General features: G+C 49.9%; 1 non-coding gene across 1 annotated transcript; it reads left to right on the top strand.

Annotated features, from left to right (window-relative positions):
* The first annotated feature begins 45 nt into the window (after nucleotides 1-45).
* Nucleotides 46-118, top strand: TRNAA-AGC. The gene has a single exon. It is a non-coding gene; the product is annotated as a tRNA-Ala (tRNA).
* The last annotated feature ends 13,075 nt before the right edge of the window (nucleotides 119-13,193 follow it).

Here is a 13,193-nt window from a genome sequence, read left to right as displayed (position 1 = left end):
GTGGGGGCGCGCATGTGGGGGCGCGCGCGGGCACTTCTGCGGCGCGGGGAATTAGCTCAAATGGTAGAGCGCTCGCTTAGCATGCGAGAGGTAGCGGGATCGATGCCCGCATTCTCCAGGGGGGTTTTATGTTATGTTTTTCTCTTTCTTTCTTCTTCCCTCCTCTTTTTGAGGAGCTCTTGGGCTGCCTCAGACAGCCTCGAAATTGGCGGCATATTTTAACAACAGTTTAGCGGCATAAAGCAGCGTGCAGGTGGCACGGGGGTGCCGAGGTGCGCGTGGGGCTGCTTGCTGAGGCGTTGGCTTCGAAACCTTCCCGCCCCGGGGCGCTGGGACTGTGCGCTTGAAGCCTCTGGACAACAAATAGCCGAACGCATGGCCTCGTTTACCTCAGCTTCCCTTCCTAAACTGAGGAGAAGCTCGCTGGCGACGTGGCGCTTTGTGCCCCACGCAGTGCCATCACATTACCCTGGCAGCAGAGCCAACACACCGACAAACCCCGTGCAGAAAAAAAAAAAGAAAGAAAAGAAAAAAATAAAGTTTTTTTAAGGCACAAACACGTGCCGGCCGGCGGGGCTGCCGGCAGCCTTCCCTCAGCGGTGTCATGCAAGGCGACACGGCAGCGCCCGCCATCACCTCGTGAGGAAACCTTAGCCCAAGATGGCACTGGCAGGACGACGACGATGACGATGTCGGAGGAGGAAGAGGCTGGTCAGGGTCGACGGCGCCTCGCTTGTGGCGGYGGAGCCGGCCGGTAGGTAACCGCTGTGTCCGGTGCCTACTGGTTTCCAGTACGAGCGGCTCTGAAAAGCTGTCGGGAGAAGGTTGCTGGTTGGAGGTGGCAGCAGGGGGGATGCCCAAAAGGCTGCTGGCGCGAAGGGCCGGTTCCTCCTCAAGTAGGTTTTTTTCTCTTTTTTCTTTTTTGTCTTTCTTTTTTCTTTTTTCTTTTTTTTTCTTTTTTTTAATTCAAAGGCTACTTGTTTATTTATAAGAGGGGAAAAAAATAAACCCAAACCAACGGAGCTGAAAAGATAGTGTAGTGATAGGGTAGTTCATATGGGCTTCTCGGGTAGAATATATGAACGCTGAAGGATATCACAGATTATTGTGTCTATTGTATGTACCAAAATAAGGAGAAACCAGTACTTTTCTTTGTCCTCGTTATGAATTAGCAGTCTAGCAAGAATGCTCTGAATAATATACCTTCACGTCTTTCACATGCTCATCTGACCCAAAATTAAGCTCAGTACAGGTGTACTTGTGTCTTGCTGCAAATCAGTGACAACCCCTGCCAATCTAGTCCCATTAAAACAAAATTACTGGCGTTACAAAGAAACGTAACGATTGAGGGTGTTGCCGCAGAAGCACGTTTTCTTTCAGGGGAGGCTGAATGAGAAGCAGTGGGTCGAGCTAGAAGCGGGCTCAAGTCTAGGGCTGCAGGAGCCGGGTTTCGACGCCAGCCTGTCTTCGCATAAAACAACTTCAAGTTGTTGTGTGGACACAGGGAAGAAGTAATAGGTAAAGCTCTGTGCTTATCTTGCTGTGGGCACCCTCCTTTTTGGAGTAAGGACTGTACTCTGACCCAAAACACTGTTAAGCACGCAGATCAGGAGCCCACATCCACTTTGCACAGTGTCCGGGAACTGTAAAGTAGGATATAGGCAGCTTGGAGTTCCTCTGTTTTTTAATCATGTTAAATCCAGAAAGATAGGTTAAGATGGTTGCTTCTAAAGAAAAGGTAGCCAGCAGATTTACGAGAGCTGCAAACTGGCTGACATGCCCTGGCCTGTGCGCTTAGGCCAAGGCACTCACTCACTCAGCAGAAACTCTTCCCAGCCGCTCAGGTGCTTGGTTTCATAATGCCCACTGCATAAAAGGCAGGACACGGTGTCGGCTTTCCGCTTGTTCCTACATCTTTCCTATCAGTTGGCCAAGCTCTAGCAACTGTTTCCTGTGTTTTCTATGCCCATTACTGGTTCGCCCAAGGACTGAGTCACAGCATGGTTTACCCCTAACTAAGAGCCACCCTGACTCATGTTACTGTGCAGAATATGATGGCACATCCTCATTTTCCCCAAAGTGCTGCAAATAGAAGCCCTGCCCAGGCTGTGGGCCCGGTGTTTTTTTTTCCATTAGAAAAAGAGATTGGTGACTGCTGGCACATGATCAYCTTACTCTGCCTGAATAAGTTAGTAGAGCTGCAGTAATTGCGGATGCATGTGATCTTAATGTGTCAGAAACACGTGGTAAAAGAGCAGCCGCACAGCACACTTGCATTTGGTTCAGTTGTTCAGTAGCTTGCTGATCTGCGGAGTTGGACAGTTAGGTCTCTGGGCACAGAGCCTACTTTTTTTTTCTTTTTCATGCAAACACATGTACTTAGCAAAATGTACAAAAGTTGTTTATCCTCGAAACAATCAGCATGAAATGGGACACTGTTTCTTTACTCATGGTTTCAGCCAGTGCTCAGCCCAGAAAACTCTCTAGCTCTGTTATTTGCTCTACACTTATTCTAGCGGTCTCTTTTTCTTTTCTTTTTGCTGTGTCTGTTTCTTGTTTGTGTTGTGCCACTTGCATGTTCCGGTAGCGAGTACCTGGCTACAGCAAACGGAGACTTCACGATATAAAGTGTACATAGGCAGTGCTGGTTGTGTTGTCAGTGACAGCCTGTAGGAAGCACCTTGCACTGGAAATGGTGAGCAGGTAGGTAAGAGAAAAGACTGGTCTGTGGGCTCAGCAATGGATAATGAGGGTACAATGTTAAATAGCATCCTCAGGACAAGCAGCTAGGTTGTTAAAAGGATGATGAGGTTATAACCTCAAGCACCAGAAGCAGTATCTGGAGAGGGGGTTAAGAGTTTGAGTGTGGAACAGCTGTCGATAGCTTCTACCCAGTACAGCTTCCCTAAGCACAAGGCTTGTCTTTGCAARAAAGCAGCGCTAAACTGTGCTGCGGTTGACATGTCCCATATCCCGAGTGAACGTGCACTGGATCTAAAGGATAGATCATGGCGCAGAAGTAACAGGATGTTTGTATTGGCACACATCTGATCTTCAGGGGTGTTAGCACTGCAGTCTCCATTCTGGAAAGGTCTGGGACTTCACAGGCAGTGTTTTGGTCTATAAGAGTCGTGTCAATGAACTTCTAAAACTTGATTTTTTTTTTAATTATTTTTTAAACCACAACTGTCCAGGTGGTATTCCCATTCCCATTTAAGTTGGTAATGCTATCGTGCTGCTACCTCAAGGCAGAAACACTCCATGTCTACAAGGAAGATCTCAAAGCGCTACTGTACAGTTGGGGAAAATGAGGGGGTTATGTGGCTTGCCCAACGTCAYGCGCCACGCCAGCAGCGTGAGACAAAAACCAGAGACAAACCAGAGACAAAATTCTTGTATCCTAGTCTCTTCTCCCCAAGATTTGCATGCAGATCTGGAAACCTCCACGACCATTCCCTTACTTATGGTTATAGGCAAATCAGAATAACTAACGTGCTTTGGGTGGTTGTAGTATTTAATTGCTGGCAGGGAAGCTCTGAGAGCTCCTAGGCATGGTCCGTGCCCTGAAGCTTGGTAGTGTTTTATTAAATGGGTTGTTGCTACTATTGCAAATATTGGTATCTTAACTTTGTGATGGCAGCTGCCCAGGGCGCTTCCAGAGGCAGCCGCTTCTGCTGGATTCCTCTAATCAGTTAAAGTCAGCYGCTTCCCCAACATACAGCAGTATGCAAATATAAAAATCATCGGTCTTTCAGCCCATCAGCTGCTCCCTAGCACATTTCCTCACTGCGCACCATCGGTCCCTCGGCCCATAGCTGCTGCTGTGCCCTGAAGCCGTGGGGGCTGGCGGACGCTGCTGCGGAGGCGCGAGCTGGAGCGGTGGCCAGGGCCTGCCGTGATTCAGCAGCCCTGCCGCTCCTGGGAGAACGAGCTCGCCCTCCCCAGCAGYGGGGCAACCCGCCCAACCAGCTCATCCGAGGCTCCGCGACTGCAAAACCGAGGAGGGGAGCAAGACCCTGCCGGCGGCGATTCTCCGCTAGCTGCTGCTGCACAGGCCCAACGCCAGGCCGTGAGCGCGCAGGGCGTGCATCTGCTTCAGCTCGCCTTGCCCCGCGGGGGCCGCCACGGTCCTGTCCCAACCAGCACGGTGCCTGCCCTTTGCGTTCACCGTTGCAGGGGGTGTCCTACCAACAGCGATTCGTTTCCAGTTTGCCCAGCTCCCAGACTGGGTTTTCTGCAGGAGCAGGGAAGCACCAGCACAGTGGTGGGAGGACACGACTGGAGGTCTGCAGCTGAACCTCCCTGCTGGCAGCATCTGGCCATTTGATCACCTCAGGCATAAAATGAAACCGCAGTCTAAACCAGTCTTAATCTGACTTTAGTTAACCCTTCTGGGCACTGACAGGTTACACCCAGGAAACAGGCCTAGAAAGGGCCCGGCAGTTTGGTGCCTTGCACCAAAAAGTCTCCCAGCTGAGTTAATTTAACACTAAATTAGCAGCTAAACTGTAGAATAAGGTCAGCTGAGACACAAACACCTCTAATTTAACCACATCCCCTTACAAAACCCTTTGTCCCCCTCAGAGTTAGGGGGAGGAAACCCCCCCTTAAAGAATTTTAATGACTCAATATTTAGTCCAACATCTTATTAAAACTGTAAAAACTAAGTAGCTTTAAGAGGCGGGGAGGAGCGTTTCTGAACAATGACTTCATAGTTTTGTTCCTGGGGGGAAGCGTGGATGCTTGGCTGCGCCGAACCCACGAGCTAATCCGGTTAGTTGAAACAAAATGTTCAAATTCAGTTTTCTAATCTCATTCCCAACACTGATCCTATTAGCACTTCTAAGGCAAAGCTGCCGGGGACGAGGACAGGACCTGCACGCCAGCCCCGTGGCCCCGCTGGGCAAAGCACCAACCCATTCAGTTTCCACCTGGGCCTTGGGCTCTTTTTCACCATCCCTTCCCTTGGCCATGGGAGGGCTTCTGTCGGTTTTAGTCACCCTTGTTCCTCATTATGTATTTTCTCTCACGTGACCCTCTGCGGCAGAGTAGCCCCACATGTCYGGCGCTTGTGGTCGTGACATGTCACCTGGGAGCAAAAAGCAAACAGAGCAAGGGCACAGCCCAGCAGATAGCAGTCCCAGCAGACAAGCCCCATCTCTCCCAGCAGGACAGTTCTCAGTCTTCCCAGAGAGTGGCACAGGCTCCCGAATTTCATCAGCAGTGTGGGCAAGGCATAGAGCAAAGCTTGAATTAGCTCAGCTGGGCTCATTAGCATGAGCTGTGTGCAGGTGCTGCTGGAGGAGGTGCTGGTCTGAAGGAGCAGTTTTGGGGAGCAGGCAGCAGTGCAGCTTAATTACAGGGAGACTAGTAAAATGCATGGTGGGGAGCAAGTTCTGGAGGGAAGCTAAAAAGGAAATAACCTACAGGAAATGTAGATTCCTTGGCTCTGGGATGTGACTGGATGAGGCTATAGCCTATGTGGATTTGGTAGGAAAGTATGCCCTCCTCAAGAGGTTTTGGAAAAGTTGGGAACTACTGAAGGACCAGTAAAGCTGGCAGCTGAGGTTTAGTGGGAGGTTAAGTGGGTTTGGTGGAGGTTGTGGTGGTTAAAGCTGCAGGTAGTGTGAGGTTGTCAGGAGGAGTTTACTGCACATGCGAAAGGAAAAATGAAATTTCTCATAGATCAGCAGCATAGAGGGAAGTAGAAGGTGCTGGCCTTTTCTCTTCAGAAAGCTTTTCAGTGATCAAGGGGGGTGCTTTGGGGAGAAAGAGTAGCGAGCTTCACAAGTGTACCAGGAGAAGCACCCCCTGTTTTACTGTCAAAATCTTCTAGGGAGCTCTGGAGGAGAGGAAAGCCTGCCTGGAGACCAAGCAAAGGATAAGGTTGTTAACCATGAGGAATACAGGAGAAACTACCGAGCTCTGCAACAGGGCTGTCATGCCCAGAGAGACCAGAAACCCATTCCTCCTCGCTTTCTCACTCTCTCCATCCACACTCACATGAACAGTGATTACTCCGCCATGGATGAAGGCCTGCAACTGTTAGTATGTCTTACCCCCCCGTAGAAAATCCTCAGTGGGCAGGAAACTGGGATGTCCTCTCTCTGGTAAGCGTAAGGGCTGCAGAGTGTGCTAGGAGCAGTGAATTTGACTGGAGTAAAGAGCTAGAAGTCGTTTCCGGGCAGGTTTGACCACTGTCCTGTTACCACCTCTGTGGTATATAGTCCTTTTAAAGAGTTTGAGTTATCTGAGGTATCTGTGTGTTGTCCTGCTGTGTTTCGTGTTCTAGAAGTCACTGGACAAGAGCTTTAGCATATATATATATATATGTATGCACGCAGACATATGTATACACGTATGGCCTTTTTCATGTAATGCATAGTAAGAAAGCATGGTTATTGGGCTGAGTATCTCTCATGATTTCTTCCTATGTCTTTTCTAAAAGAGCAGAGGAAACAGTGATGAACTGGGCAGAGCATAGTTAAAAGCTGTTTGTGCAGTACAAGTTCATATAGTTTGTTTGAGACTCTTTGCACCTTATTATGTGGTAAAATGGGTGCAGAAAGGGAAGCCTGATGATCGTGAACATTGCTCCCTGGTGCTACCACCAACCCCGGGGAGAAATCAGGGGTGGATCCCCAGTACTCCGGGCACGTTTCCTTTGACCCGTGGCTTTGTCCAAGTACAAAGAGCTAGGTGTTTACCTTTTACTGCCCATCCAAAATGCTAATGGGAAATACAGGGAACAGGGGAAGACGTGGTTACATTAATTGTTAGCACCAGATACCAAATTAGACCCTGAGTTCTGGCCCCCCATGCCAATCCGCAGAAAATGCGCAGAACTTCAGTGCTGAGATTTCTGCCCTCTCTATGATTTTGGTTGAAATTGGTCAATATGCTCACAAACTAACTCTGAGCAACAGGTGAACATCCACACGATCACCCTTGCATCTTATGAAGCCAGACTGGAGGACGCACTGAATTCGGATAGCCTAGGGAAACAGAGCACAGCACTGGCCTCTAATTTCTCAGATGACAACTTCACCTTGACAAGTTTGCTAGATAGCTCGTGGATGAAGTCCACCGAGGATGCATGTCTGGTTGCAGTCATGAAAAGCTGTTATCTTAGTGGGAGGAAGCATGACTTTTCCCTTCCAGATCTGCAGCTCCAGGTGCAGCATAAAGCTTGGTCTCTTACCTTCTGCTTCCTGGTAGTCCTACTGATACTTCTCCTGCCCGCTCGCTCTGGATTCATTTAGTGATGTGGAGGGACAACTACTGGAGCAAGGGGATGTTGTCATCTTTTTTTGCTGCCAGGTGAGGTCCAGCCTGCTGATTCTTGTCCACTGTTTTGCTCCGTTGCTTTCAGCTTTCTGACAAGGTAGCTGGACCGCAGCAGTGGGCTGAACTCCTGCAGAAATCCAGATGTTCCTGGAAAATACACATTTCTGTTATATCAAAGGAACAAACATGAAGTAGCCTGCTTCTGTCTAGCAGCTGTTAGTGCACATGTTGAGCTACAAGCGGCAGATGCAGATTGTCTAGAAGATGGGTGATAAAATTAAGGATCTGGTTAGAGTAGTCTTGGAAATGTTTGTTGCCTTCTCTAGATGCCAAAATCCCTCTATGGACTTCTGCAACTGCCAAAATTTTCCAGCTTYCCTCTTGACACCTCCTGTAAATCCCCAATGTAACATGTGACAACAATGAAAATTTGCGGAGCGACAAACAGCGCATGGGATATACTGTGCAGGGAGCAGAACGCAGCCTTTTAGTAAGTTATTTATGTGACTTCATCTGAATTTGTTGCAACTTCTTGCCTGACACAAATATTGAAGAATTTAGCTTCAACTTTCTGCGTAGCCCACAGCTGCTCGCTTCAGTTTGAGCCTGGAAGGCTGGTTCTCGCTTTTCCCCTGTAAACAGACCACATGCAGTATGCATTTGCATTATAACAGCTAGGCCTGTGGTTCGGTTGTCTCGGGTACCATACAGATCGATAGACAGCCTCTTCCCTGGGCGATAACTAACTGGGGAGGCAGGAGCACAGCTAGTGAAGCCTGGCCTGCCTTGCTGAGGATCACCAAGTAGCTCATCGGGGAGGCAAGAAAAGGGCGGCTGAGCGTCCCGGCAGCGCGTTTGTCACAGACTCCATCATCTCTCCAGTTAGGCCTGGCAGCGTGCTCCAAATCACTACTTTGCTGAGTGGAGCCAGGATTTTACGGATGCTTGGTGCGTGCCACTCATTGCACTTAGGTTCTGGCGTTACTTTACATCAAAATCCTTTTCCGTGGCCGTAGCGCAGTGTTTCCTTTGCTGCTTGCACCCTCGTTCTTTGCATGGTGCCTTCCCAAGGAGAAATTACTGTTAGGGAATTGCGATGAATCAGGTTTAGGTTTCTCCAGCTGTTTTGTGAATTCATTGCCTCTAGAGCTGGATATAATGCAGAATTGAAGTACACTGATATGGTACTTACTAGCATATGCATATGTCACTATCCCCCTCCCCCCCCCCGCCTGAGGTTATAGTTTTCTCCGTCTTTTAATTCTTTGCAGCAATCTGTGAACGTCTCCGACCTTTGAGACTGAGACCCAAGTCGTGCTAGGAATGAAGGCAGGCAGAATTTAATTAAATATCCATTAAGCATTCACCAGACAAAATACACTAGCAGCCCCCAGAGCAGACAAAGAGAAGCTCCCTCAGCGACTGGGCTACAGCAGTGCTCCGGCCCTTGCTCCGTGCTTTTTCTCCAGACCTACTGTCCCACCAGGAGGCCAGCAGGACCTCGGGAGAGCTGGCGCCCTGGTGGCTGTGGGCACACTAGAGGGGGGGGAGTTGAAATTCCCGTGGGCAAAGAAAGGGAAGGGATCCTGCAGCCGCTCCGAGCGGGCTGAGCCCCGGACTGCTGTGCATAAGAAGCACCCATCTCCATTTCTTCTCCCTCTGGCTGTGCTTCAAAAGAAACCATAGCCAAGAACTGGGAGGTGTGAAGAGCCCAGTGTCCTGGACGCGCGCCTAGGACTCGGGCTGCTGACCAAACTTGGCTCCCAGGGACCGGGGCCAGGCAAGACACAGTTTCTGCGTCGTGATTTAGACATGAGCTACTCGGCCCTCTCTGAACCCTCCCAGGGATTTTTGATACCTTAAAGCTTCCAGAGCAGCTGAGCAGGAGGATTGCAATTTTGGCTGAAGTGTCTTAATCCCATTTCAAGCAGTTAAATGCTTTGGATGTAGATTCTAATATCACAGAGGAAAAAGGGAAGAAAGCTGCTAAACAATTAATTAGATGCAGGATCGGGGAGGGAATGCCTGCCTTTTTCTCTCGCTCTTAGCCCCTTTACGTGTGGGGTAGGTGCTGTTGTTGTTATGTAGTTACCTATCTAAAAAAAACCCCACTGTGAGTTCAGCAGTGGTGCTAATTACCAGCACAACCACATGACTGCTCTGCACTAATGATAGTCCTAAACCCTTGTTATCTTTTAATAGCTAAGCTGATTGCATGAGCACAGAGGAAAAACAAGGTGGAGAAATGACTTGCATGGTACCTCTCCTAGGAAAATGAAGGTGCTTTCCAAGCGTGCAGAGTCTGTATATCATGTGTCACTTCCCAGCCAGCCAAGATACAGCTGCCTGGTAACTGCTGAGTTCACATTTCTGCGAAACCGTAGCGCAGGGCTGGAAGGGATGATAGAAACAGCCTGGATCACCCAGGCAAGCACCAGGAACAGTCATCTAATCAGGTGTGCGTCATGAACAGCAGTTGCAATTTATTCTCACTGCGAACCTTCCCCTCCTTTTTCTGTCTTCCCCTTCTAGTCTGCTGCAGAAGAGGGAATATCGCCCCCCAAGCTAGGATCTGTGGTCAAGATGCAAACTTGTACCAGGTTTAAATGCTGCAATGCTAAAACAAGAGTTTAGCTCTGTATTGCGCCACCTTTTCGACCAGGCAGAGAGGACCAGGGGAAAGAGCAAACCTCTCCCTGTTTTCATAAACAAATACCTCCAAACTCAGCCAGCCTCGCTAAGGACCTGGCTTGTAGCAAATGTGACTTTTTTTTCTTCTTTTTCTTTTCAATGCAGTCTAAGCTTTAGCTAGCTATTTTCATCTTTTGGGCTAGTGGACTCCGTCTGAGAGTTTCTTTCCCGAGAGTAAAGCTGTTGGTGTAAAAGATATAGGAGGACATCCTTGGATAGGAGGTTAGAGGTCGGGCTTGAAAGCTCCTGCGCTGGAAAGCTTTGAGGAGTGCCTGGTAACTACAGTGTGATACAAAGAAAAAGGAAAAAAGAAAAAAAGGTGTCTACTCCAGCATTTCAAGTTCCTTGAGAAGCTGGGCCTGAAAGATCCTAAAGCTACTGTGAGAAACCTGGACTTAAGCCACATCTGTCCAACCCCTGTACACTGGTAATAAGAGAAGTTCTGCTTTTCTTGTGTTTGAAGGTTTTGGGGGCAGTGGTGGATATTTTCTTCTTTTTCTTTCTCTCGCTCTCTTTTTTTTTAAACATGAAGCCTCCCCCTCCCTGTGAATGTATAGATGTGTATGCAGGTAAAAAAAAATATATATATATACATATATATATATATTTTAGCCAGATAGTCTAAACTAATAGCTGCATATGGCAGGTTTGTACGTGGGGGATTTCTGCCAGGCTTCCGCAACCCCGGTTTATTCCTCACTGAATTACTTGGCTTTGTTTGCGCAGTGATGTAGTGTCAATTTTCAAATCCCCCCCAGGCCGAAATAGGTGACCTACTTTTTAGCCCTGGACATCTGCTAACTGTGGCCTGGCCCCTCGCTCCCTCCGTTAACCCCTTCTGCCCTACCCTCTCCCCAGGCAYCCGCAGTGTCTCTGCGGCTCCCCTGCCGAGTGCCTTAGGACTCGGACGCCTTCTCCGTGCTGATCAAGGTGGCAATGCTGAAGTGGGGGGGCCCCACCAAAGGCTGAAAAAGAGGGGTCTGYTCTGCTCGCTTGCCACCGGAGGGCACCCCGACCCCACCGCCAAAGCCAGCCTGGGCTCCAGTGCGCTCCGCTCGGGAAGCATCGTCCCAGGGCCCGGCCTGGCCTCCCCCTTCCCGCTTTGCAGAGCCTCCGCCYGGCTCTCCTCGGGGATACGGCCCCTTCAGCCACAGAGGCTGGGACTGTAGGAAAGGGCTCGCGTGGGTCAGGTGAGCCCCCAAAGCCTGAGACGGTCCCACACCGGGCCGAGGTTCCTGGGCCCGGAGCTGAGAGACGCTTTTGTTCCCCCCACGGACTTTGGAGGCCCCTGTGCCCCGCGCGGCCTGTGTTTGAGCCGCGGCTGGCCTGTCAGCTGCACCCAGCACCACGGGCGCCGAATCAGTTATTCCTCCTGCTTCTCCTAAAGGCTCTCCTCAAGGCTCTCCTCTCCTATTCTTCCTTTTGACGGAGGCCTTGCTTCYTCCCGGGGACCTCTTCTGTCACCACTGCTCTTACAAAACAGCCCCTGCGTGCTGCCTTGCAACCCCGCCACCACCTCAGCACCGGTTTGTCCTGTCCCCACTAACCCCATCCCTGCCCCGGGTCAGAAACCCTCCTCGGCAGGATGTGGCAAAGGGTTCTTTGCTTGTGCTGTGGTTTGTCGCAGCGGTGCTGGAGAGGTGCCTCAGCTCTGGATAACACGGTGGCAGCAGGAAAGGTCTTCTCAGGCTCYGGCCTTGCTCCCGTGCGACATGCAGGTTCTCAGGTCTGGAGCRTGGTGTTGCAGGGCGAGTCCTGCACCAGGCTGGAGAGCAGACRCTCACCTGTGTGGGTTTGGCAATGCAAACGTGCCTCTAGTTTGGTTAATCCATGCACTGGCCTTATCGCCTATATAACATCTCCCTTCTGACAAACAGCAGGTGGCATGTTTGGATCAGGAAAGCTCCGTCGGGTTGCTGCGGGGGGAAGGGGAGGATGCACAAAGTTTGGGAAAGAAATAACATAGCAGAGGTGCCCTCTTGCTAATTTTTCACAAGCATGGCCAGTCGGAGACTGGGGTTATTCTCAGCAGTCATAAATTCACGCTGCCACTGAAAGGGTCAGTCATACAATGTGCAGAAGGAAATAAATGCAGGAGCCAGGAGCAGACACTGGGCTCTAGCTACTTACGTGTTCTCATTTGAGGAGCTGGATGCTGCTTCACCATAGCCCTGGTCTTCAGGGTCTGAGGGAGTCTGCAGACATTTCACGCTTCTGCTTTCCTGTGCAAGCAGGAGGAGGCCTTCAATTATTTCATTAATTAGAAAAGCAAAGGCATCAAATGCCAACTCAAATCCCAGCCCTCTGGACAGAAGATGTAAGGGAAGTAAATGTATATTTTCTTTCTGGGCATCTACCTTGGCTTGGATCGCAGTGCAGGAGTTGGTACCATTTGAGCAGAGGCAAGGAGAGCAAGTTCATCCCCCAGGATTTCCAAGCACTCCCGTCTAAGCACATATGTATATATGTATGTAGATATATATGTGTGTGTATATGTACACTTCCAGCAGCACCAAAGGACACYGGCCGGTTATCAAAGCTGAACCCCCAGCAGCAGTGAGGAGACGCAGCGTTTCTGGGTAAACTAACGCCTTTCCTTTGRAAACGCACGGCGAAGCACGGGCCGCCCCGGACCGGAGGCCCTGGCTGCCTGCGGGCAGTCCAGGCGCTAGCGCGTTTCCTGTTAGAGAAGAGCAACATCAACAGGCCGCGCGAGGGAAATGACTTCCAGCTGCGGGCAGGCAGCACACAGCCTGCGAGCAAGAGTAGCCCACAGTGCCGGCACTCATCCTATGGTGACAGGGAGCAGAGRGGGGGAGAAAAACAGGCTGAGGATGCCTATTACCTCCTTGCAATGCTGAGTTCCCCCCGGGCCTCCCCATGCAGGTGTCTCTGCAGACAAGATACACGGGCATCCTCTTTTTCCAAAAGATCCTTTGATCATTCTGAGTGTTTGCCTTTTCCTGATTCTCACCTCTGGATTTTTATACCTTCCACGTATCCCTCTGAAGAAGAAAATGCAAGAGATATTGATGGACTTAATTTTAATATAAAACCACGCTGATCCCATAGTATTAAAACCTAGGTAAGACGTCAAACGAATTGCTGCCATAGCTATGGAGGCAAAATTGCCTGGCAGACATCCTGCTTCCACCCATGAAAAAGGGCTTTTGTTGTTACAGGATGTCTAGGGCGGAGGAAAACTAGCAATAAGC

This window comes from Apteryx rowi, unplaced genomic scaffold (assembly GCF_003343035.1).
Source record: "Apteryx rowi isolate R43461 unplaced genomic scaffold, aptRow1 scaffold_152, whole genome shotgun sequence".
NCBI lineage: Eukaryota > Metazoa > Chordata > Aves > Apterygiformes > Apterygidae > Apteryx > Apteryx rowi.
The sequence above is the reverse complement of the archived record's forward strand: the minus strand, read 5'-3'. Positions and strand labels throughout refer to the sequence as shown.